Source organism: Bos indicus, chromosome 1, assembly GCF_029378745.1.
Source record: "Bos indicus isolate NIAB-ARS_2022 breed Sahiwal x Tharparkar chromosome 1, NIAB-ARS_B.indTharparkar_mat_pri_1.0, whole genome shotgun sequence".
NCBI classification, from domain to species: domain Eukaryota; kingdom Metazoa; phylum Chordata; class Mammalia; order Artiodactyla; family Bovidae; genus Bos; species Bos indicus.
The window spans coordinates 95849904-95876147 of NC_091760.1; the positions used below are offsets into that span (position 1 = coordinate 95849904).

At 41.7% G+C, this 26244-nt stretch overlaps 1 protein-coding gene across 5 annotated transcripts in view; it reads right to left on the reverse strand.

The window, feature by feature from the left end:
• The window catches only part of FNDC3B (fibronectin type III domain containing 3B), a 358595-nt gene extending 337271 nt beyond the window's left edge, over positions 1 to 21324 (reverse strand). Inside the window, exon 1 of one of the 5 annotated variants that reach the window (XM_019959536.2) lies at positions 21139 to 21324. The gene's annotated coding sequence lies outside the window, so the exon portion shown is untranslated. Of the gene's footprint in view, positions 1 to 774; positions 20170 to 20241; positions 20381 to 21138 lie in introns of those variants that run through there. The other 4 variants (XM_070803254.1, XM_019959543.2, XM_070803241.1 and 1 more) reach the window with 4 other exon arrangements.
• Positions 21325 to 26244: the final 4920 nt, after the last annotated feature.

A 26244-nucleotide genomic window follows, 5' to 3' on the forward strand; every position in this document is an offset into this window, starting at 1 on the left:
TATTTTCAGGTATCAGTTATTTTAAATTGAAAATTCCATATTTCTTCCAAGAATTGGAACAGAGTTTTCAAACTGAAATCAAACAAATTTTCTCCTAGTTCAAACACATGTTATATCAGTGTCAAAACAACATTGTTTTGCTCAGTAATTAAGCCATTTATTCAATAACTTACTAAGCACTTGTTGTCTGCCACTGCACAGAGAGAAAAGGAAAGACATGGTACCTGTCGTCATGGAATTTCTGTAACAGTGGACATCTAAGGGGAATCGGCAGCCTCCTTGCTCCACATATCGCTACACTGGCCTCAGTCAAACACACACACACTAGTTCTAACTGAACTGAAGGCTCTCTAAGTTTCAGGTACTGGTTCATGCAGCTCATCAGTTCCTACAACCTTCTACTGCTAAGGGAGAAATGAAAAGTGTGGGGTGGGCCACGAGAATTTTCTCTCACCAATGTGGGCAGTCAGCCTCATCACCAGGGAGGAAAGCCTGAGTGTGGATTTAACTCATCAGTTCAGTTCAGTCGTTCAGTCACGTCCAACTTTTTACGACCCCATGGACTGCAGTACTCCAGGCTTCCCTGTCCATCACCAACTCCCAGAGCTTGCTCAAACTCATGTCCATCGAGTCCATGATGCCATCCAACCGTCTCATCCTCTGTCGTCCCCCTCTGGTACTCTTCCTGACCTTCACCACTACCAATTCTTCTCTGAAGGCACCTACAAGTGTGAGAACAGCACTACCACCTCCTACCCCGGGACAAGGGCTCACCAACATCCACAAGAAGAATCGTTTCAACTGAAATGTATCCTCTTCCATCGCTTATACTTATTCAGAGGTTTACAAGATTGAGTCATGAGAATCCTGAGAGAACATCAGAGAACTCAGTGTCAACTGGTTCTCTATGACAGTTCACTATGAGAGTTCCCTCTTCATGATGGAACAACAGTCTGCAAAAAAAACAAGTATTTAGTAAACACCAGTTTGAGGCCCAGGCCCTTTCACAGCTAACAGGAGCTGACTACCTGGTTAAATCTTCACATTCTTGCTATTCCAAGTATGTATTCCTTAAAGTTGAAGGCTGGAAAATTTAGGTCAAAAGATGCCTAACTGGTTTGAAACATTTCAAAACAAAGGCTCTCAGTAACTAAACCACTCAAAAGAACAACCCTAGGAATAAATGATACACACCCTCTATTCCTCTAAAGGTTTTAATTCACTGGACAATGGATAAACATCCTTATACGCAATCATCCGGTCAGCATCCTGGAAAAAATATCGTTAAGCTACAGGTTAAGTAAGTTTATACAGGCTATCAGGTATAGTGTTTTCAATGATTACTTTTCCATGGCAAAAGATGAATTGCATTACTGACTTAGAAAAATAAATAATAACGCCTAACTTGTATCTCTGCCCTGATTTCTTGCCAAACTTAAATACACCAGATATACTTCAAATAGTTTAACCAGTCTATAACAGATCCCAGCCAGCCAGTTAACAATCCATACAAACATTTCAAACTTAAATTCCCAATCAAATAAATTTTTAGATCAAGACATCTGACTCCCAGTATCACATAAAATTTTCCAAAGCCCTTTAAGTTGTTTTTATGTGTAAGTTTCAAATTCCCCACACCATGGGGTGCAATTCCTGTCATGAGTCTCAAGGAAGACTAATCTCAGAAGTGTCAAAAAAAAAAAAAAACCCACCGGGACCCTTACAACAGAAAAGGCTACTAGAAAGTACCATTTCTTTTAAAAATGAAATATAAATTTGGATTTTAAAAAGTCCCCCCAAATATGTACCACACGATGTGCTCGCGCCAAAATATCAAAACACACATATATCATGATTAGCTACAAAAACTGAGGATCCCATGCTTTACTTCTTCTTATACTGATGGTGACAAACAAATGAGGAAAATAAACGCTATGAAAAATGTTCACAATGACAACCTGAAGCAAAACGTCAGAGGCAAAATGCTCCCCACTAGAGGCGAACTGCTAAAAGGCGAAGAATTAAGACAAAAGGACGATATTCATAAAAGTCCCTTGACTCCCTGGTCTTTTGCTATGCTGATATTAGAAACAAACTCCTTTCGAAATTAGCATTTCAGGAAACAAAGAAAAAACTCTTAAGTGTACAGTCAGTGCAAAGCAAACACAATGACCTGAAGTAACCCAAGAAGACCGGTTCCCTACGAATTACAGATCCATTAAAACAGAAGGGCTTCTTTTACCTTCTCTGGACACAAAGACTGAAACGCTTGCTCTTCTAGTACTGGCTACTCCTGTGATTTTAAACAAGTCCCTTCAACTTAAGGGACTCTTCATTATGTATTTCCTGGGAAAACCTGACATTGTCTTAGAAAAATGAATTATATACCAACTGAGAATCTGGAACAGAGCATCCCAATAAATCAAATATCAAAATGGTAATAAAGATATTCTGATTCATTAAAAAATGTAAAGATATAGGAGGAATATCATCAACCTGCTTTAAAAAAAAAAAACAAAAACACACTTTTTAAAAGATTTCATTTTTAAGCAAAGGACATGAATCAGTGAAAACCAAGAAAGCCAATGCAACCAAGATTAGTCAATGCAACCCTGAAAGGCAAGGAGAGGCTCACTTTCTCTGTAACATTACCTAATACCAATTTTTTTCTTCCTGCTGTTGATACTAACAGAGTAACTGATTGCCCTAATGAATATACAAATTTCTCCAAAATGAATGTTGGTTTTGAAAAGCAAATCAATCTTAAAAACAACTAACCCAGCAAGTTTCCAGCAGCCAGTGGGATATGTGAGAACTGTGCAGTCTGCAAAAATGTGGTAAAAAATCCAGAACTGAGCCAGTTCTGACAATATTCAGAAAGATTTTCTACACACATAACCTGTATACAAGTCCATTCATGATTTCAATGTACATACATTCCTATAATTGAGATTAAAAACATCAAGTTCTTTTTTTAATAACACTCTTCTTATTCCAGTCCCCCAATCAACCTCTATGCAGCACTGCATGATTTTTTTTTTCCTCCTCCTAGCTAGTTAGAAAATTAAATTTTCTTCATTTCCAGCCAGGGGCCACTCAAACAAATCTAATGGGTGTAGACAGCATTTCCTGCTTACTGCAAGAAAATAATAGGATTGCCATTATTAACATGGCCTGGGGCATACACTGAGGTGGGGCACCGAAGGAACTGACCTTTCATTTTCATCAGTTAGCCTGCAATGACTGCCAGATTTTTGTTTTTGTTTTGTTTTTTTAAAGTGGTGAAGGTTGTTTTTTCCCCCAACATTATTAATGTCTAACACTGGCTCATTCACTCCCATGGAGCAACACAGACTCCAGTCCCTATTCTTTCCATTCAACTGTGTTTATGTCTAAGACAACCTGCCAGTACACAACTAGCTAAAATTCAGGTTTTTCTTCTTTTATGTTTTTGGAGCTAAGCTTCCAATTTATAAGAAGTTAGTGAGGCCTAGGCACTGCCAAAGCAGAGAAAACCATTCTAGTCATTGACACCTCTGCCAAATATTCTATGTTATTTTAAAGAAATGAGCATTGAAGCGGTGAGCAACAAAGATGGCTAAGATTTAAAATATGTCAAGGTCTTACTTAGCCTGCACCGTTGCTGTTCCCCTGCAGTGGCATCTCTATGCCATTGTGTAGAGATGAAGAACATCATCCGAGGTGAAGACCCAGAGATGAAAGGCAGGTCCTGGAGCCCCATGGTTTTGCCCACTAAAGTCAAGGCCCAATCTTCTCTCTTAAAAAGTTAGAGCAACATCCACAAAAAAGGGAGAGGGAAAGGGAGCAAGTTACTCTCCTTTATTACAACTTTCCTTAGATCCCAGACTTTGGAGAGGAAGCAAAACTGCTGTATATCTACTTAAAAAGAGACCACCTTTCTTGGAGATGGCAGGGAAAAAGAAAAATATTGGTAGAAATAGCACTTTTTAAAGTACTTTTCTTGGCATTGTGACACGCTCCCTCCAACCCCCCAAAGTGATTCTCACTTATGTTATTTCATTCTATGCCCACATTCCTTTATAAGCTAAACAGCTCAAGCATGATTTTGGAGATGAACTACAAAGATGTCACTTGAACAAGAACACTCAAGGAGTCAGGGGTAAGTCCAAGACAAAAGTGATGGCTTGAATTCATATATATTTTTAAAGTAACAGAGAAATGATTTTAAATAACTATCATCCCATTAAGAAGTATGTCCAATGATTAAATGTCTGTAATCAGTGAATAAAATAATAAAATAACAGCTCTCTCTTGCTAAGCACTTGACAAAGCATCATACCGAGCTAAACAGTTCTAACAATTCCTTTCAACAGACAAAGCCACCAAAATGCTGTAGTTAACCAAACAGAGTTACACATTTGCAGAGAGCTGAAAATCTGGGGTCTCAAACTCAGGGCTCAGTTTCCAGAGCACGTGGGCTCAGTCCTCCCACTACAAATGATGATGAAAGATTTACCTTCTTACCAAAAATATTAGGTCCAAGTTAAGTGATTAGCTTCTCATGCCCCACAAATAAAAAAATTGTATGTGATACTCTGCTATTATTTACAGACAAGAACTAGAAAACTTCCAAGAAGAGTGGTTTCTCTAAAAGATGTTTCCTTTTCATCCAACCTATCTTGTGATTAAGCTTTCTAGAAAGTTATTAGTATGCTTTTCCTGAAAAAATGGCATGAAAAAGTTATTTCTTGGCCAAAATGGACATTTAACTAAAAATATAAAAATACAGCAATCTGCATTAAAAATACTTAAAAAAAAAAAAAAGGTTGTTCATTAATCTGCCAAGCAGAACATCTGACAGCAGACAAAGAACTGCCCCTCTACTGAACTCACAGATGACTCAGTGGAAATTAGAATTTGGAAAACTCATCATCCCACATAAAAGATAATAGAGACAAACTCACTCACCTTCATTGGCACTACATCCTTCTCAAACCTGGCCTACTTTCCTCTACTCCCTCCTACAATCCCTGCTTCTCACAAAAGCGAGAGAGGAAAGCCTGCAAAAATAGAACGTTAATGGCAAATACTCGGGGCCTAAAATTACTCCAAACAAAATGAAGCTAAGGGAATCTAGGGAAAATTTATTTGTACCCTCAATTTTCTCTTATTAGCCAACTACTATGCTTTAATGGGTTTGCACTCCTGAGAAAACTGAATTAAGAGAATTGGAAAGTAAAACATAAATAGGAAATGACATTGTTTCCACAAATTTAATAAGAAAATAGAAAAATCTAAAAGACTAGGTTTTAAAATTATCAGAGTGTCCCAGGTATCATTAAAATACAGTTAAAGCTACAGGCCAGTAACCACATAGCAAGATCAGAATGTCAAAATCAAATATACCTGGAAATAATTCAACTGCATTAGTAAAGAAATTTTGCATTGAAGATGCGTGTGTGCTAAGTCGCTTCAGGCGTGTTCAACTCTTTGTAACCCTAGGGGCTACAGCCTACCAGGTTCCTCTGTCCATGGGATTCTCCAGGCAAAAATATTGGAGTAGGTTGCCATGCCCTTCTCCAGGGGATCTTCCCAATTCAGCAACTGAATCCGCATCTCTTATGTCTCCTGCACTGGCAGGGGAGTTCTTTACCACTAGTAACACCTGGGAAGTCCAAATTAAAGATATCTGTTGCTAATTAAAACCTGAATTAAGACACAAGCCTTAAAAATTATTATCCATTTCTTCTCCCTGCTCCCATAAGTCTCTTTAAAAAAAAAAAAGACAGCAGGTAGACTCAGTTGGAAATGCCTGTGGGAATTAAGGTAAAGATCTATAGTTGAATACATTGGTCTAAAATTCAGGGATATAGCTAGGGGGTTGGGAATTATCAGTCTTCATTTGTGGCATAACAAAAGAACATCCATATCCAGTATTTTTATGTGCTAAGTATAAATAATGAGACATATTCACTAAACAGCTAAATAATTTTAAAAGGGCAGCATTTTAAAAGTTGAACTTCCTTTCTAGGAGGCTCAAAGCTGATTTCATAATTTCCTTGAATATGAGCATACACATGGGCAATTTCAGCATCTTTTATCCAAAATTAATTACATATCAATAAACCTCCACTTTCAGGTGAAAAGTGGTAAAAGTGTACAAAGGGTTAGACAGGCGAGGATCCAAGCAATTTAGAACTTAAGACAACAAAGTGCCCAAATGCAAAAATGAAAACATACTCCCTTTTGTACAGTGCTTAACACTGTTTCCTCTACACCTTAAGGCATAAAATAGATGTTTTAAAATTAAGTGCTCTTACAAGTTAGTTCAATCACACATACTCCTATATATAAAACAGATAACCAACAAGAACCTACTGTAGAGCACAGGGAATCACACTCTACATTCTGTAGTAATCTATAGTGGAAAAGAATCTGAAAAAGAATAGATATATACACACATATGTATAACTGACTCACTGTGCTATATACCTGAAAGTAACACAGCATTTTAAATCAACTATATTTCAATTTAAGAAAATTTTTAAAATTTTAAAGTTAGTTAGATCCTGTAGTACTCTGTGTCATGAAGACCACCACCATCAAGCTCTGAAAGCCTGGTTACAAGGCAAAGGCTTGCTAGCCCTGAGCTGCACCGAGAGGAGGGCATGTAGGCAGGCCAGCATCAGGGAGCCCCTCTCTGGGATGGCAACAGGTCATGGACATTTTACCATTTATAGCCTCCCTCCTGGACAGAAGTTTTGAGAAACAAAGAGAAGGTTGTTCTCACAGTCCTCCCCATTCTGTGGACACACAATCCCCAGAGAAGCACACGGCTCCTTCTGGACCATGAGCAGCACTCTCGTGAAGGAGTAAGCAGCAGTGTTTAGGTAATACCGCCGTGGGCACTGCATCTTCATTACTCTTCATCCACACCGCCCCACACACAAACACAGCGAGAGAAAGCAAGTCAGGTCCCACTTCAAAGCTTTGTCCTTAACTCACCTTTGGTGAACTCACTTTCTAAAGATGGAGTAGGGAGCGCAATAATTTCTAACAAAGGAAGCATTTAGGGCTGCCAGCTCCCCAGGTTTAGCCTGGGCTGTCTGGGAAAGCAGAGGGCCTCTCTGAATCCTGAGATCACCTTTTATGCACCACGGGAGCTGCTCTTGGCGTTTGCAGAGACGAGACACGTTCTAGTCAGTTCTGGGCTCATCCCACCCCTGTGGCTGCCTTCAGTGCAACCCAAACACCACAAACTATTAGCCTTAAAAGGACAGAAAGGGTTAGTATTAGGAATGCGAGGCCTTGCTTTTCCAGGTGCAGCTTATAAGTACAGGATCTTACACTATATAAATTAACTTAAATGAAAGGCACCGGGGAGAGAGAATGCAAGGTGAACAAAACGGTGTTGCCACTGAGTGAAAAGGACTCTCTCTCACAGCATTTTCCACATGTCTGAGTCAGGTAAAACTTCACTACCATTTCTTAATCAGCTGCTCTAGATCATTCCCATTCACTATATTGAGTTTCTCATATATTTCTTTCTATGAAGTATACTTCTATTCTCTGGTTTCTCTCATCCAAGGTTCAGTTGCTATTACAGAAAACAATCTAGGAAAATCTCCCTCTTGGGAGATGTCCAGAATATTATTGTTTCAAAAGTAAATTTTAGGTTTCTGGACCATCGACAGGTTGAACACATGGAAGGCATTCAACTAGTACTTAGCCTTAGCATTCAGCTACCTGGGAACACAAACAGACCCTGTTCCAAGTCTGGAGATACAAAGAAGACATTTAATGTGAACTATTAAAGCAGCAGTGTGATATAGTTGAAAAAAACTTCTGCAGTCCAGGTGATCTTTTCTACCTTTTTGAGCATATCCTTTAATCTTAGTTCACTGACATACATTTACAGCACACCAGGTATGATTGGGCTTCTGCAGTAGATAGTGAAAACAGAAAAATAGAAATCTTCTCTATCTTTCATAGTTTTATATACATGCAAGTCCCTGACACGTGGTATGTGCTCAACTATTGCTGGTCACTATTTTACATCTGGCTTGCAGTCCAAATGTTTGGATTGAGTGCACAAATGACAAGTGTCCTCGTTTCTATATTAAACCACTAAGGGTGGTTATCATTTTATCCCAAAGAACAGGACGTTAAACCCTTCTGAGGAACCCTTCAATTCTGCCCTGGGTCCTAACTAGAGTCCTCTGCTGTCCCTTCTAAGTACTCCTCCCACCTCACCTCTTTGCAGGCAACAGGTAAAAAACTTGAAAAAGATAGATTACCAATAGGGCCGAGTTCCCAAATCTGAGTTTCCCAAAGTTGTTGGATCACAGAATTCACCTGAAACACCTAATGAAGATGTCAGATCCCACCCCAGACTGAATGAATGAGGGCACACGTGCGCCTTCCGCCCCATACATTAGCCCTAGGATGCTCGGAGAGATTGTTCTCTTCTCAGGTATGCTTACCTCGCCCTGCTAGTGGCTGAGGTCAGTCTCCTCAGATTTCCATCATACACTCTTACCTTTTCTCCATGGCTTGCTGCTGCTAAGTCGCCTCAGTCGTGTCTGACTCTGTGTGACCCCATAGACGGCAGCCTATCAGGCTCCCCTGTCCCTGGGATTCTCCAGGCAAGAACACTGGAGTGGGTTGCCATTTCCTTCTCCAATGCATGAAAGTGAAAAGTGAAAGTGAAGGCGCTCAGTCGTGTCTGACTCCGTGCGACCCCATAGACGGCAGCCCACCAGGCTCCCCTGTCCATGGGATTTTCCAGGCAAGAGTACTGGAGTGAGCTCCATGGCTTAGTGTAGCACTAAATACTCTGGCCTCCAGTCTAGCAGAATCAACTCTCTCTGCTGGACCCCCAACCACTTAGCAAGACACATGTTGGGTTTTTTTTCCTGCCCCCTCAGTGTCTCCGTTCTAGAGTTTCCCTATAAGAAGATCATTTTAAACTGTCACCTTTTTCCAAAAATAATGTTCTTAATTTATAATTCCCAAACTAACTCCAATAGACAAGCAAAACATACATAATTGAGGGTGGCATTTTTAGGGAATAGAAATATAAGCTATTCGTTCTATTTGTATTTTCAAAATCAATCAGTGATATGATACAAACATGGGGGGGAAATAATCCATGTTCTCTTTGGAGAACTTTGTTTCTTTAAAATAGCAATGGATGAAAGGCTAGGTTTGCACTGAAAGTGACTCATGCTTTTAATATTTTATTAGATCCCTACCATGAGAAAAAAAAATTTCAGGAAAACCGTGGAAACACAATGCCGATAATATCGCCCATGCTTCAAAAAGATCGACTTCAGCAGAGAAATAATGACTTGAGTGTCTTAGAAGAGGTACTAAGTTTAAATGGCATATTTAGCCTAGGAATTTATCCAACCATCCATCCAATGAGCACTTACTATGCACTCTCCAAAGACATTAAGGTAAATAAGTAATCATTCCTACACTCAAGTAAGGAGACAATCAGACAACACTGAAAAGGACAAGAGTTCTGAAAAGTATAGAAATAGTGCCAGAAGAAATTAAAGAAAATGATAAATTACCTAAAATCATGGCTCTGGAGTGAAGTCTTTCCATCTGGATTTTTATCTGATATTTTCAGTATTCATAACATGCACTTTATGCCGGATGTTTAAGCTTTATATCCAATCACTTAACAAAAATCCTGCACCATCATTTTATAAGTGATCTACCTAAACTCAACATCTGTATCTCAGAAGCAAAACAAAAAATCAACACTCAGAGAACAGTCACCATTATGAATAATTAATAGGTGCTAGACATAAGTTCAGATGAATAAAATACTACATACTTGCTTTCTCTCACTCTATCCCCTCTCAGTAAGTTTTAGTCTAACAAACTGAAGAATGCGTTTCCTTAAATGCTTTTCCAACACTAGTACTGAGATGACTTAGACCCTTTCTCTAAGTGGAAATCAAAGTTTTCCTAGAGTATGGAAGATGACACAATTGAAATTACAAAAAATGTTTAAAGGTTAGAAAATATGACAGGTCTAATTGTACATCCTACTCCCTGGACGACTCACAGTGAAATTCATCATAGACCATCTTTGTGTGCCTACACAGTCTGTGGATATTAATAAACTACCTGGCTCATCTAAATGTTAAAATATCTTCTTTTCTCTCTCTCCAGGGATCTCCTACTTTTAAATAGTCTCCTCTTAAATTCAAGTCAGTTAATAAAATAAGGAAACACTGACCTCCAAAAATGGCCTAGGGGAAATCACCGTTTACACTGCACTAGGCAATGGGAAGGAGGGGTAACATCTACATACCCAGCACGGAGTAGACCGAGGAGGAGCAAACAGAGGCAAGCTGAAATCATGTGGAAGAAATCTCCAATTTTGTTTTCAATTTTTTATTGTGATAAAACATACATACCATTTGCCATTTTAACCATTTTTAATCACATGGTTCAGGGTACATGAAGGTTCAGGTACATGAAATATATTAACAATATTGAGCAACCATCACCACTGTTCATTTCCAGAACTTTTCATTATCCCAAACAGAAGCTCAGGATGGATCAAAGTATAATACCTATTCCTCTTCCCCTTGCTTCTGGTAATGTCTATTCTCCTTTTCTTCTCTATGAATTTGCCTATTTCAGGGACCTCACATAAGTAGGAACATGTAATATCTGCCCTTTTGTGTCTGGCTTATTTCACTCAGCATGTTTCCAAGGCTCAACTCTGTTGTAGCATGTATTGGAATTTCATTCCTGTTTATGGTTGAATAATATTCCACTGTATGTACAGACCACATTGTTTATCCATTCATCTGTGAATGGACATCTGGCCTTTTTTCACCTTTTAGATATTCTAAATAATATCAGTATAAACACTGGTATACAAGTATCTGTTTGAGTCCCTGCTTTCAGTTATTTGGGGTACATACTAGGAATGGAATTGCTAGGTGATTCTATATTTAACTTTTTGAGAAACCACAAAACTATTTTCCACAGCAGCTGTACCTTTGGACATTCCCAACAGCAATATATTAGTGTTCCAATTCAACATATTCAAGTATTCTCTGATTCATTAATTCAGATTAACATTTACCTTTATTACCCTAAATTGGATTTTTTTTTCCTGGTACAAGAAAAACAGAAAAATGAGGAACAGTAATATCTAATGACTTTTAACATTTTTCTCTTAAGTGACTTAAATAATATAAAATGTGTTTTTAATTTTTTTTCAATATAAGATAAAAAGGAGCATAATACCCTAAAAGCATATTGAGGATCCTACATTTACAACCTGTACCATAAAAACTGGTCAGTCTGAACTCTAAAAAGTCAAGTATTTGAAAACCTCATGTCTGAATAAGTCGATATAAATATTTTTAAATATTTTTTAAAGAAATTTACTTTTCTTGGGGCAGTTCACAAAATACCTGGAACTAAGCTGTCCAGGAAGGCCTTGCTTTAGTAAAAGTAGAAGGGAAAGATTTATAATAAACTTACCTAAATACCACTGGCAGGCTTTCCACAACTTTGCCCAATCCCATATGGAGGAAGAGATGGGCAGTTAAAAGCAATAATGATGTTTTTAAGCCTTTAACACCTGCTCTCACCAATCTGCCATCAAGTGCTTACAGGAGGAGACAACAAGTAGCAAAACAAATAACAATAGAAAACATTCAAAGCAAATCAACAGGCATATCTGGGACTCTATTGGTGGGAGTGGGATGAGAGATGGGGAGGTGGACATTTGCTTACTGTTATGACTTATTTTGTATACAAAAATATACTTCTAACTATTCCTAGTTCATGTGACAGTACTGAAAAAATTGCCGTTTATTTCATGGCAGTCCCACACCTCTATGAAAAAGCCCAGTAGTAGAACTATTTTCAACCCATACTGCAGTTTTACATTGTTTTCAAGTAAATTGATTTTTCCAAGGTGCTTAAAGTGGTTTGTTCTCCCAATTAAGTAAATATTCCTCTTATGATCTATTTAAATTTGTTACAGTAAAACCTTTTCATATAGAGTAGTAAGCCAAACTTTATCTTAGACTTGCCTGGATAATTGCAAATTCCTAATTAGTTACATCCAGAACAATGAATTTATTTTTAACAGAGACCCTCTCCCACCAGCTGTGGAGAAACTGACTGAGCCCCTTAAGAATAAATTAAATCGTGTTATTTCCTGGGATTTTAGAATCTTCCATTATGTCTCAAACATACTACATTTGCTCATGTATGAAGACAATTTTCCAGATAGTTATTTTAACAGAAAGCTTTTCATAATTGAACACTTTGAGTCTGTATTATATCAACTTAATTTAAACAAATTTTTCTGATTGGTTGCCTTTATAAAAAAAAGTTCATCTTCCAAAAAGTTAAAACAAGGTTTGTATCAAAAGCCTTTAATTCTTATATAAATTTAGTTTTAAACATAGCCTATAGGTGCTCCAATTGTTAACATTTTTCAGATTTCAGATAGGAGCAAAGGACTAAATTGTCACATCCTGCCCTAGGAGTCTGGTGGCAAACACAGCTCCCTCTACAACATCTCAAAAATATGAGCAAAAGACCCCTGAAGTAAACAGAAAAATGTCTTGAATTTGCAAAAAAAGTCAGAACAACATAGAATATTTCATTAAGCACCTAGTTTAGAACTCAATAACTGCCTCCTGAGTAATAAACAAGTAAATGAAATAAAATTACATAATTATATTTTAAACTCAAACATAATCATTTAATACAAGACACATTTTAAACAGAAACTTACTAGAATGGCAAATTATGCTAGCTTTGGCTCAACACCATTAAAATCTTCTCCCTCCAACTATATGAAAACTGACAAGTAGTAGTAATATTACACAAACAAAAGATGAGAGGAGCCAGTGACTGAACCGACGGTGAGTTCTGGCAAGGACCTTTCATTAGCCAATGAAATTATAATCCAGGTGTTTTTATATCTCAACTAGGGACCAATAAAAGAGATTCAAGGATTGATACATTTTTAAATTAAGAAACTTCCCCACCTGTAATAGATGATCACTATAGTCTTAGCTTACTGGATTTATTCTTGGTGGTTTAAAAACCTCCCAACTTCCCCTCTCCTCTATGGGTTCCAACCCCTACCCCCACAAACCTCTGGTCTCCAGAGACAGATCCTTGACTCTAAACCCACACCATAAACAATCCCCCTCTGGGTAAGCTTGTGACTAGGGACCTGCTTCTCATTGGCTGTACCTTGCAAACAGTTCAAGTACGTGCGTGCTCAGTCCAACTCTTCGCAACCCCATGAACTGCAGCCCTCCAGGCTCCTCTGTCCATGGATTTCCCAGGCAAGAATATTAAAGCAGGTTACCATTTCCTTCTCCAGGGGATCTTTGCAACCCAGGGATCAAACCCGCATCTCCAGCATTAGCAGGCAGATTCTTTGCCACTGAGCCACCAAGGAAGCTCAAGTACCAACCATCAAGTCATCCTCCCAAGTGAGCCTGTACTTTGCTTCAACAGAAACCTGCCTCCGCCTAGCCAGTGACTGAAGCATTCTCTGCCTTTTAAAAAACACATTAATACTATATATACAGTATTGTGTATTTCAAGGCAAAAAAAAAGTGCTTACAAATATTTTCCTATATTCAAAGGCATTCAGTGTCAACTAAAGAATAAAGCTTTTCCTCAACTACCTAGGGGCTTCCCTGGTGGCTCAGGTGGTAAAAAATCTGCCTGCAATGTGGGAGACCTGGGTTCAGTCCCTGGGTTGGGAAGATCCTCTGGAGAAGCGAAAGGCTACCGACTCCAGGATTCTGGCCTGAAGAATTCCATGGGCTGTATAGTCCATGGGGTCACAAAGAGTCAGATACAACTGAGTGACTTTCACTTTCAATTACCCAAGTGCATTCCCAGCAGCTGCACAAGGATGAGAATTAAGGTTTACTTGAAAATAACAGGCTCACAGTTGAGCTATTTCAAATCCTTAAAAATGATGCTGTGAAAGTGCTGCACTCAATATGCCAGCAAATTTGGAAAACTCAGCAGTGGCCACAGGACTAAAAGGTCAGTTTTCATTCCAATCCCAAAGAATGTTCAAAGTACCGCATAACTGCACTCATCTCACACGCTAACAAAGTAATGCTCAAAATTCTCCAAGCCAGGCTTCAATAGTATGTGAACCGTGAACTTTCAGATGTTCAAGTTGGATTTAGAAAAGTCAGAGGAACCAGAGATCAAATTGCCAACATCCGCTAGACCATAGAAAAAGCAAGAGAGTTCCAGAAAAAAATCTACTTCTGCTTTATTCACTATGCCAAAGCCTTTGTGTGGATCACAATAAACTGTGGAAAATTCTTTAAAACATGGGAATATCAGACCACCTGACCTGCTTCCTGAGAAATCTGTATGCAGGTCAAGAAGAAACAGTTAGAACTGGATATGAACAACAGACTGGTTCCAAATTGGGAAAGGAGTACGTGAAGGCTGTATATTGTCACCCTACTTATTTAGCTTATATGCAAGTACATCATGGAGAAACGCTGGGCTGGATGAAGCACAAGCTGGAATCAAGACTGCCGGGAGAAACATTAATAACCTTAGATATGCAGGTGACACCACCCTTATGGCAGAAAGTGAAGAGGAACTAAAGAGCCTCTTGATGAAAGTGAAAGAGGAGAGTGAAAAAGCTGGCTTAAAGCTCAACATTCAAAAAACGAAGATCATGGCATCCAGTCCCATCACTTCATGGCAAATAGATGGAAAAACAATGGAAACAGTAGAAAACTTTATTTCTTTGGGCTCCAAAATCACTGCAGATAGTGACTGCAGCCATGAAATTAAAAGACACTTGCTCCTTGGAAGAAAAGCTATAACCAACCTAGACAGCATATTAAAAAGCAGAGACATTGCTTTGCCAACAAAGGTCCATCTAGTCAAACCTATGGTTTTTCCAGTAGTCACATATGGATGTGAGAGTTGGACTATAAAGAAAGCTGAGTGCTGAAGAACTGATGCTTTCGAACTGTGGTGTTGGAGAAGACTCTTGAGGTCCCTTGGACTGCAAGAAGATCCAACCAGTCCATCGTAAAGGAAATCATTCCTGAATACTCATTGGAAGGACTGATGCTGAAGCTGAAACTCCAATACTTTGGCCACCTGATGAAAAGAACTGACTCACTGGAAAAGACCCTGATGCTGGGAAAGATTGAAGGCGGGAGGAGAAGGGGATGACAGAGGATGAGATAGTTGGATGGCATCACCAACTCAGTGGACATGAGTTTGAGTAAGCTCCAGGAGTTAGTAATGGACAGGGAAGCCTGGCGTGCTGCAGTCCATGGGGTCTCAAAGAGTCAGACACAACTGAATGACTGAACTGAACTGAATGTCTTACCACTCTCATTGAATGTATTAACCTCATTAAAGTGAAGAAGAGGCATTGTGATTTCCAAAGTGAAAACACAGTAGGTTGCAAATATTTCCCTATACAGAAAATGATTTCTCCCCCCATTCTCAGCTATAACTGGGCTTCCCTGGTGGCTCAAATGGTAAAGAATTTGCCTGCAATGCAAGAGACCCAGGTTCGATTCCTGAGTCGGGAAGATCCCCTGGAGAAGGGAATGGCAACCCACTCCAGTATCCTCCATCCTATTCCCCAAACTTCACCCCACCAAGAACCTGTTCTGGGGCTTCTCAGGTGGCACTAGTGGTAACGAATCTGCCTGCATTGCAGGATTCCATCCCTGTGTAGAGAAGGTCCCCTGGAGGAGGAAATGGCAACCCACTCCAGTATTTTTGTCTGGAGAATCCCATGGACAAAGGAGCCTGGCAGACGACAGTCCATGGGGTCACAAAGAGTCAGAAGAGACTGAGCATACACTCGACATGCAGCTATAATTACTGAAAGCTCAAATAATAGACTTACTAAGATACCATACGGAGAAGGCAATGACACCCCACTCCAGTACTCTTGCCTGGAAAATCCCATGGAAGGAGGAGCCTAGTAGGCTGCAGTCCATGGGGTCACTAAGAGTCGGACACGACTGAGCGACTTCCCTTTCACTTTTCACTTTCATGCATTGGAGAAGGAAATGGCAACCCACTCCAGTGTTCTTGCCTGGAGAATCCCAGGGACGGGGGAGCCTGGTGGGCTGCCGTCTCTGGGGTCACACAGAGTCAGACATGACTGAAGCAACTTAGCAGCAGCAGCAGCAAGATACCATACAGGGACTGAACCCCATGCCTCTATCATTCAATTTTGGAAATTCCTCTAGGAGACTGTCGTTCTTCCCCTCCACCTTAAGAATGATTCTGAATCAAGCTGACTGTCTTGTCCACTTCAGCAGTGCCAACCAGCTATGGACCACATGTAAGGAAATACAACTTTTGAGAGGTCACAAATCAACTACGGCATTAGGAATATGGAGAAAATAAAATTTCAATCTTTAGATTGAAATTCATCACAAATAAAAAAAATGAATCATTTTTCAAAGTGTCCAAACACGATTTGGAGGTCTCTGAAAACATGCAAACTAATTCCCTAAGAACAACTCAGTTTTTAAACTTTGCAATGTAATAAACTATGGAGTTTGTGCAAGGCTTTGCTAAACACTGTTCAATACACTGACTCATATTAACCCCTTGTGACAACCACTTGAAAAATGGTACAGGTAAGATGTTTTCTCCTTATACTAAAATGAAGAAACAGACTAACAGAGTTTCAGAAATCTATCAAGGACACACAGCTAAGAAGTAAATTAAGTCCCTGACAGACTATTCTGATTTCAAACTGATACTCAGATGTGGCCCTCACTAGGGGATATAAGATTTGGGAGGCCCATGAGATCTCTAATCTTTGCCTATCATTTCAATATCTTTTAAATTATGTCTCATTTGTATTAAGCACCTTGATGTCCAAAATATGGAACTATGCATCCTGAGTTAAATCATGTTTCCAGTATTTGTCACGATCACAAGAACACCATAATCCTATTTATAACATGATTCTTATGTTGGTTCTTTGACAATAACTATGATCCCAATAGTCAGGAAAGGGTATAGAAAGGTTTTTCAGCTATCTGAATGGTCTAATTAACTGATGCCTCACCTTTAGTTGAATTTACAATTTTCAGAGATGGAGGCCACACAATTCACACAACACTAAAATAATATAGAACAATTTAAAGCTGACTTACTAGTGTCTTTCAGAATCACATTAATACTCTAGGGTCAGGATTATGAACTGCAATTATCCCTGAGCAATACAATAACTATGAAAGATAGAGCAGCTTCAGATACATTTATAACGAATCTAGAAGTTACTGTTTTTAAAATTCTAATAAAAGATTATTTTGTCATCTGTCTTTTCCTGAAAGCAGTAGGCAAAAAAAAAAAAAAAAGGAAAGAAAAAGGTATTGGGTTATTGGATATTTATGGATGAAATCCAGATAAATGAATGCTTATTTTAACATGAGTTGGAATTTTCACTTTCATATATTAATAAAATAAAGTTGTTGAAATTCCTTCTACCAAATAAATTCTAAAATGCAAAAGATTTAAATTAAATCCACTTATCAGAAAACTATTTGACCATATGCCACCAAGAGAATCTTCCTTTGGTAGTAAAGCAATGATTTTAATTCTTCAGGTTAATCATGCAGCTAGATGAGGAAAGTGAATGCTGATTTGGTTATATTATTTACCTGAATGAACACATTTGAAAAAAATCACCCAATGAACAGGTAAATGGATACTGGGAGTAGTTTTTTTCAACTTATTAGTGATTTTTTCATACCATTCCCTACTTATACTCCTTTATTATACTGAAAATAACCAACAATTCCTATAAGCAGTTATTTCAATCAAACAGAAAATGTCATTTAAAGTTTTTGTCTATCAGTTTTTACTATGACAGGCAAGTATTTTTAAAACAATTATTTGCTTGTTTTTGAGCTACAGGTAATCTGGTATTTGAATTCCACTTAACAACTAAATCTAAGCATCTTCTGGTGGTATGGAAGAAAGCAAACTGAACTAGGCAATCTTAAAAAGGAATGGGATCCAGTTAAACATAAATAGATTTGAGAGAAAGTTCCTCTTTACAGTCCCCAAAATCGGGGTACCTAACCACTAGCCACAAGTAGCAGTTTAAAATAATTAAAAGTAAATACAATTTAAAATGTAGTTCTTCTACGAACAGGCCACATTTTAAATGGTACAACAGTTACACGTGCCTGGTGACTGCCATACTGGACAGCAGAGATATAAAACCAATTTCATCACCAAAGAAAATTCTATGTGATCTTGTGCAAGTTGCTAAATTTCTATGAACCTCAATGCCTTGTCTATAAAATGTCCTTAACATCACCTAAATTGAAAGACTATTAGAATTTTAATGAGATAATGTTAAAAAAAAAAAAAACAACCCACCACTATATGCAGTACTTAGTACACATTAGATATCCAAAAGAGTAATTATTAATCTAGTATTGCATTTTAATCTAAAATCACAAACACGGAACAAGTCATTCCCCCTCACTGGGCCTCATTTTCCTAAAACTGAAAAGTTGGGAGGTTCTTCAGGTTTTCAGTTCTAAGGACACTATCAAATGTCGCCACTTTAAATGAAATGTTAGGCAAAACTCCTACTGAGTAAACTACTACCTAGGCTCCTAGAGCCAGCTTCCTAACTGATCCCAACCATTCCTCCAGAAACCCCAGAAGACTGACTCTCCAATATAGCCCATGGTCTGACGTGAGCTATTTATAAAGTCTGTCTTAAAAGGTTACTGGAATATCTTTCTGAAATTGTACATACTGTAATTAGAAGCTACAACCTCCTATCCCATGATGATATCTTACAGTTTTAAGATCTCTTTTAAAATGAACACTATCTTTATGTAGAATTCTTTTCTCTTAGGAGCATATAAACCAAAACATTTTAAAAGCGCCTAGGAATTTAAGTACCATTTTTTAGTGACTTTTTCTTTCTACCAAGTATGCCTCATTCTTGGCCAGCTTGTGCGTGACCCTCTCGTGTCTAAACAAAGTGAGAATTTCCGTATGGTGGAGGGAGGCGAGTGACCTTACAGGTGAGGTTCCTTTGCAGGACCAGAAAGCAAGCCCAAAGACTTTACCGTCATTAACAGCCGCTCCCGGAGAGCCAGGAAATTTACAAAACGCCGGTTCCACAGAGGCCGCTTCCAACCAGGGGAAACCACTGGCCCCCATACAAGGCACAAAACCAGGGCTACAGGCTGCTCTTGGCGTGGCTGCATGGGCTCTTCCCCCGGGCGTAGTCCCGGCCCCGTGTCACAGCTCTAACTTGAGAGTAAAGAGCAGCTCAGGCAGTAGAACAGAGCATTTTTGCCAGAGGCCAGAAGCCTCAAAAAAAAAAAAAAAGTGTTATTCCAGAGCAGATTCCTTTTCTTCCGGGTCTGTCTGCTCCCTCTGACTCTTTGCCCACAACCACCGTGCCTCCCCTTTCCCAATGCCCCACCTCTCTCCACATTAAAAAAAAGAAGAAAAAAAAAAAAGGTGGCGTATTCCCTCTTCCTTAGCTTTCCCTACGAGAGCCTGGAAACTGGAGGAAATTCAAATCAAATTAACTGCACATCAAAAAATAAACAGACAAGCAATCAAGGGGGGTGCCCACCCAACAAAAGACCTCGCCCGTTCCAAAATATGATTAAGCCTGGGTGGAAGAGGGGGAGGGAGACTAGAAACCAACAAGGATGGAGAGATCAACGTATGAATCTGCGGCCCCGGCTTCGGCCCACTGCGGCCAAATTCCAAATCTTGTTTCAAGAACGTGCTGGACTGATGAGAAAAAAATTAAAAGTTTTAACTTTTAAGGCAGTCCGCAAACGGTACTGTCTAGATAAAATGCCATCGCTTCCCTTAGTCAAAGATAGAAGGGTGGGAGTTGAGATTCGAAAAGCTCCAACTCCAACCGCGCACTCCTGGAAGCCTCCCCGCCAACGGCGCCGCCGGGCGGCCCTGCCCCGTCTCCGGGGACATCAGGCCCGGGTGCTCGGGCTCTTACGGGGCGCGGGGACCGGACCTTTGGGAAAGTTCGCGGGCACAGCCCGAGGCCCCACTTTCCGCCCGGAGTGACAAGCCCTTCCCACGCCGGCCGGCCCCCGCCCAGCCGCGGGCACCAGACGGTCCGCGCGGCCCCTCCCGGCCGCCTCGGGGCGCGGATTCCGCCCGCCCGCCCCACCCCGGCCCGGGAGCCCCTCGGGGTGACCGACTGACCGGAGCTACGCTGGCCCACACACCGGGTCGCCCGCTCCTTCCCGCCGCGCCCCACTCCCCCGCCCGAGCTTCCAGCCGCCAGGCTCGCCGAGTCCGGCCGCTGCCGCCGGTTACCGCCCCCAGCCCGGGGGGAGCCCGGGGGGCAGGACGGGGAGGGAGGACGTGGCGCGCACTGAGGTGGCCAGCGGCGAGGCGGGGAGTGTCCCTGAGAGGCCTGGCCTGGGCCGGGGGCCGGCTCGGGCTCGGGACCCTCCCCGCGAGCATCCCCGGGTCGGAGGTCCCGGCCCGCCCCCGCCTGGCGCGGAGAGGCGGCCCGACTTCAGCCCCACTTCGCACACCCGCCCTCCTCCCTCCACCATATGGAAATCTACAGCCTCAGAAAGTGACACGTCGAAGATTCCTCGGCCTCTCCGCCCGCCCTCCCCCTCCTGGGCAGCGTTCCTGCCGCGGAGATTCCGGGAGGGGGAGCGGATTCCTCGGACAAAATCTGCTGGGAAGGCTAGGGAGGGCGAGGGGGGAGGGAGAGCCCGGGAACCACTGCCCAGATTTTTTTTTTCCCCATCAAGAAAGAATCTACCCGTTTCTTTCCCTCCTCCAAACCTTGGCCAGCTGTATGGATGAGCGGGGGCCGGGAGACCAGTAAGACGCGGCCCCAAAGCGCAGGCCGGCACCCCCCACACCGGGCCCCCTGTTCCCGGGGTGCCCAGATCAGCGCAGGGCGCCCCAGCACTCTGGCGGCAAGTTTTCCTCGGGAAGCCCGGCGCTCCCGAAGCGCTCCGGGACAGGCACGCACTTTGGCAGACTCTGCGTCCGGACGGGGCTTTCCAGCGCGCCGAGAGCGGCGGCAGAGACTTGGGATCCCGGTCCCCTCCAGACTCCCGCTCCTGCATCCCTTACCTTCCCTGGGGCTGAAACGCGGGGCTCCGGGCGCGCCACACACCGGGTCTCCCACGCCTCCCCAGCCGACAGCCCCGAGAATCCCTGCCGCCCCTTCGCTGCTCCCGCCGCCGCCGCCGCCGTCCCCACCGCCGATCTCCTCCTCCTCCGGCCGCCGCCGCCGCTCAAATAACTACCAGGAGGGTTAGATGGGGGATTCCGCCATGTCAATGATGTCGGGACCACATGGGGATTTGGGGCCAGCCCACTGCCGTAATCTGCAGAGTATAACCGCCTCCACAAGCCCCGATTCGCAGGAACTGTGGGATCCTCCGTTTCGCTCTAGTCCTGCATAACTATCCAGAAACTCCTTTTAGTTCAGCTAGACTTTAAAGAAGTCTGAGGCTTAAGGGAACTAGCAACTCCTGAAAGGCGAGGAGTTCATGTTCTGCCAAGATCGCCAACACCGGTATAAATGCGGGGTTTGCTGTGTAATTATCAGAGTTAAGAATAAGACATTTTTTCATTTGCACATATATGGACTGTGAAGAAAGCTGAGCGCCGAAGAATTGATGCTTTTGAACTGTGGTGTTGGAGAAGACTCTTGGGAGTCCCTTGGACTGCAAGGAGATCCAGCCAGTCCATTCTAAAGAAGATCAGTCCTGGATGTTCTTTGGAAGGAATGATGCTAAAGCTAAAATTCCAGTACTATGGTCACCTCATGCGAAGAGTTGACTCATTGGAAAAGACTCTGATGGTGGGAGGGATTGGGGGCAGGAGGAGAAGGGAACGGCAGAGGATGAGATGGCTGGATGGCATCACCGACTCGATGGACGTGAGTTTGAATGAACTCCGAGCGTTGGTGATGTACAGGGAGGCCTGGCGTGCTGCGGTTCATGGGGTCGTAAAGAGTCGGACACGACTGAGCGACTGAACTGAACTTTTTTAAAATCCCCACAACCTTGTGAGCTGTTCTGTCACCTCCTTTCTCTATTTCCCTCAGCACTTTGTTCATACCATTCACATAGCATTAAGAGATTTTATTATATTAATACCAAAGTTACAGTGTATGTTTCCCCTTTTCGGTGCCCAATATGCGCTCCTAAGAGCAGAGACTGTTCCTTACTCCTGTCTGTATTTCTGTATCAAACAGAGTATAATGCATAAGGCACAGTAGGACTCATTAGGTAACTGCTGTGTTTATATTCGGAGAAGGCAACGGCACCCCACTCCAGTACTGTTGCCTGGAAAATCCCATGGGTGGAGGAGCCTGGTAGGCTGCAGTCTATGGGGTTGCTAAGAGTCGGACACGACTGAGCGACTTCCCTTTCACTTTTCACTTTCATGCATTGGAGAAGGAAATGGCAACCCACTCCAGTGTTCTTGCCTGGAGAATCCCCGGGACGGGTGGGCTGCGGTCTATGGGGTCGCAGAGAGTCGAACACAACTGAAGCGACTTAGCAGCAGCAGCAGCAGTGTTTATACTAATTAAGCCAAATGTAATGTATCCTGTTGTATAGACTCAAAATGGTAAACTGACTGCATCCCATGTCACCCCTCAAATTATCCAGGCAGACAAGTAAGTAGAAGTCATCCCAAAGAGGCCAGTCTCTCTTTTAGCTTCCCAGGTATTCTAAATAATTACAGTTAACCTCAGTTATCAGAGAAGGCAATGGCACCCCACTCCAGTACTCTTGCCTGGAAAATCCCATGGACGGAGGAGCCTGGTGGGCTGCAGTCCATGGGGTCGCTAGGAGTTGGATACAACTGAGCAACTTCACTTCCACTTTTCACTTTCATGCATTGGAGAAGGAAATGGCAACCCACTCCAGTGTTCTTGCCTGGAGAATCCCAGGGATGGGGGAGCCTGATGGGCTGCCGTCTATGGGGTCGCACAGAGTCAGACACAACTGAAGCGACTTAGCAGCAGCAGTAGCAGCAGCAGCCTCAGTTATTAGGCTACATTGTTATATACGCTGACTCATTGGAAAAGACCCTGATGCTGGGAAAGATTGAGGGCAGGAGGAGGAGACGGCAGAGGATGAGATGGTTGGATGGCATCACCGACTCAATGGACATGGGTTTGAGTGAACTCCGGGAGTTGGTGATGGACAGGGAGGCCTGGCGTGCTGCGGTTCATGGGGTTGAAAAGAGTCTGACACAACTGGGGGACTGAACTGAACCGATTAGGCTACAAAGCAGGACGAGGTAGCAACCAGATGCAACATACTACTTTCATTGATCTAAAAAATACATAAAAACCATTTGTCAGATAAAGTTATTGTACATAGTACTGTATTCAAGCCTGAAGAACATAAAAGAATACTGAGAAATAACTCCTTTTCTCATGAAATTTGCGGTTCTTTTTGCAGATGAGAGGAGTAATGATGAGTCTATGCATTGGGGCCCTCGGCCCTCATTGACTTCTTTTCCCAAATACTCCCAAAGGGTCTCTTGAAGCCATCTTTCTAGAACAAAGTTCCAATCCTACGTCATAGTCCTGTATTGGAAGGGAAAAAAGAAAAAGCAGAGATTCCCCAGCTCCTGCCTCAGCTTCTCTGGCTTGCCCCTGAGCCATGGCCTCCAGCCCCGCTGAACTCTCCTGACGTCCAAGCACCACTGCCACTCCACACCTGCCTTCACTCTGTCTGGAGCATACTTCTATCTTTCCCCCTATCTGAAGAGCGTTTCTTCATCTCTGATCACTCCGTCCCTCCCTTCCCGTAGTCTCACAGCTGTTTTCCCCACAATCTCATAATCCTTTTCAGTTCTTCTCACATTGCTCTGAAGTTACTGTATATCTCTTCCACTTGACTGGTCTTGTTCATTTTTGTATCCCCACCATTAACCTAGCATGGAGCTTTGAATACAATACCCCCCTTATAAATGTTTGTTGAATAAATTAATTTTAAAGGATATGGAAGAATCTGAATGACTAGATAAATGGCCAAACTTCAGAGGGTGGAAGTTTGAATCTAAGTGTAGAAAGACAGGCTTGGCAAAGGAGGTAAAAGCAAGCAAGAGAAATTAAGATAACAGAATTATTTCTCCTAGTTTCTACCACTAGATTGAATGTGTTCTGATTAAGAAGAATCAATGACACAAAATGCCTTAAAATTTTAAATGCATTTTCATATATATAATCTCAGTGTTTCATTTGTCTTCTTATCCTAACGCCTAACATCAGTTTTGGCACAGAATAGAAAGCCAGTCAGTGTTTGCAAAATGAGAGGAAGTATGGTGTAGGGGAAAAAGCATGGAAATTATTAGACAAAAGCCAGTGACGTTAGTCAAGCTTTTAAAGTTCTCTACTCCTGGGTCGGTTACTTATTAACTAGTGATATTGTCTTCCTGCTAAGGGTGTAAGGAATAAAAACCTCTAGCACCTGATACTCAATATATAAATATTTCTTCCTCCCCTTGAATGAATGAATGAAGATGCCTTTACTACAGGGAAATTTTTGAGAGGGCTCCCAACTACATGTTGAAGGATTTAAATTTAGTACAATGAGAAATCACTGTAGGATTATAAAGGCGTGAAGTGACTGAAGGAGGTTTCAAAGTTGATTATTCTGGCAGTAGGATGTAGAATATGGTTCATATCATAGAGGTATGCCCTGAACCTATGTGGGAGATATGAAGTCTTAGCCCAGAGAGGTAGTTCTGCAAATGGGAAGGAGGATCTCAACTTAAGGCAATGAGTATTACCATCTGGTGTTGAAAACCCAAGTCATCTGCCACCGTAGGTCTAAAGTTACAGAACTACAGTCATAACTTTGCTCCAAAAGCAACTTAGGACTTGCTCTAGTACAAAAATTAATATCCAAATGAGATGCCTAGAAGTTAAGGCCTATATATAACAAAATATACAGACTTAAAAACCCTTCCATCACCCATTGTAATGTGGGTTGAGTTGTATTTTAAAATTTAAAGAAAACGTTCAAAGTCAAACTTCCTGATCTTAGATAACTTACTTTATAACAAAAGAAATGCAACTTTAATATATTTGAAACTAGCATTGAAAAGGTCTCAAGCCGTTAAGCCTGTAATACTTCTCAGCCTAAGATTTCTAAATTCACTAGCTGATCACGTTAGCTGCTGCTGCTGCTAAGTCACATCAGTCGTGTCCGACTCTGTGCGACCCCATAGACAGCAGCCCACCAGGCTCTGCCGTCCCTGGGATTCTCCAGGCAAGAACACTGGAGTGGGTTGCCATTTCCTTCTCCAATGCATGAAAGTGAAAAGTGAAAGTGAAGTCACTCAGTCATGTCCGACTCTTAGCGACCCCATGGACTGCAGCCCACCAGGCTCCTCCGTCCATGGGATTTTCCAGGCAAGAGTGCTGGAGTGGGTCGCCAGTGCCTTCTCCGATCACATTAGCTAGTAATACCTAATATCCAGAAGACCCACGCAGGTTCTCAGTCTTCACATCCTACCTCAGCCTGCAGCTAGGGTTGCTAGATTCTCATAGGCAAGCTCAGTCTTGTCTCTTATCTTGAAACACAATCTTGACCTTAGAGGGTACTAACTCTTTGCATCTACCTTTTGCTCTAATATTCTGAGCCAGATCTGATGCCAGCTGTAATACAAATATTGATGAAGAGCCAATTAATCCAGTTTTAAAGACTTAGGAATTCACTGGAGTATGAACTAGACTAAAGGATATCTGGCTCAGTCAATAATAAAATCTAAGAGCAATGTTGCAACTTGACATTTCTCCAGAACAGTTTTACCAGTCAGCCTGTAGTCTCACCTTCCTTACTATTGTTCATTGCAAGACAAGGGAAAATTGTAGCCCTGTGTGTGAGTGTGTGTGTGTTTGTGTGTGTGTATTAGAAATAATTTCAAACAAGAAGATCTGATCCACAGTTATCAGAACTATTCAGGTAGAAGGTAAATAGCTGTCAGGGCTCATAAAATCACAGGGTTGACGGTGAGCTAAAGATTTTTGGCCTGCTAGCTCCCAAAGCAGAATCTTTGCTCCATATCAATGACAGCTTAGCACCCAACCTCAGACTGGGCACCACCAGGAAAAGGAAAAAATGCTTCTTGCCAGGACAGCCCTTTATCAACAACTCTAGACCTAAACCAAGTCTTCAGAAACCTGCCTCCTTAAAATTTGCCCAC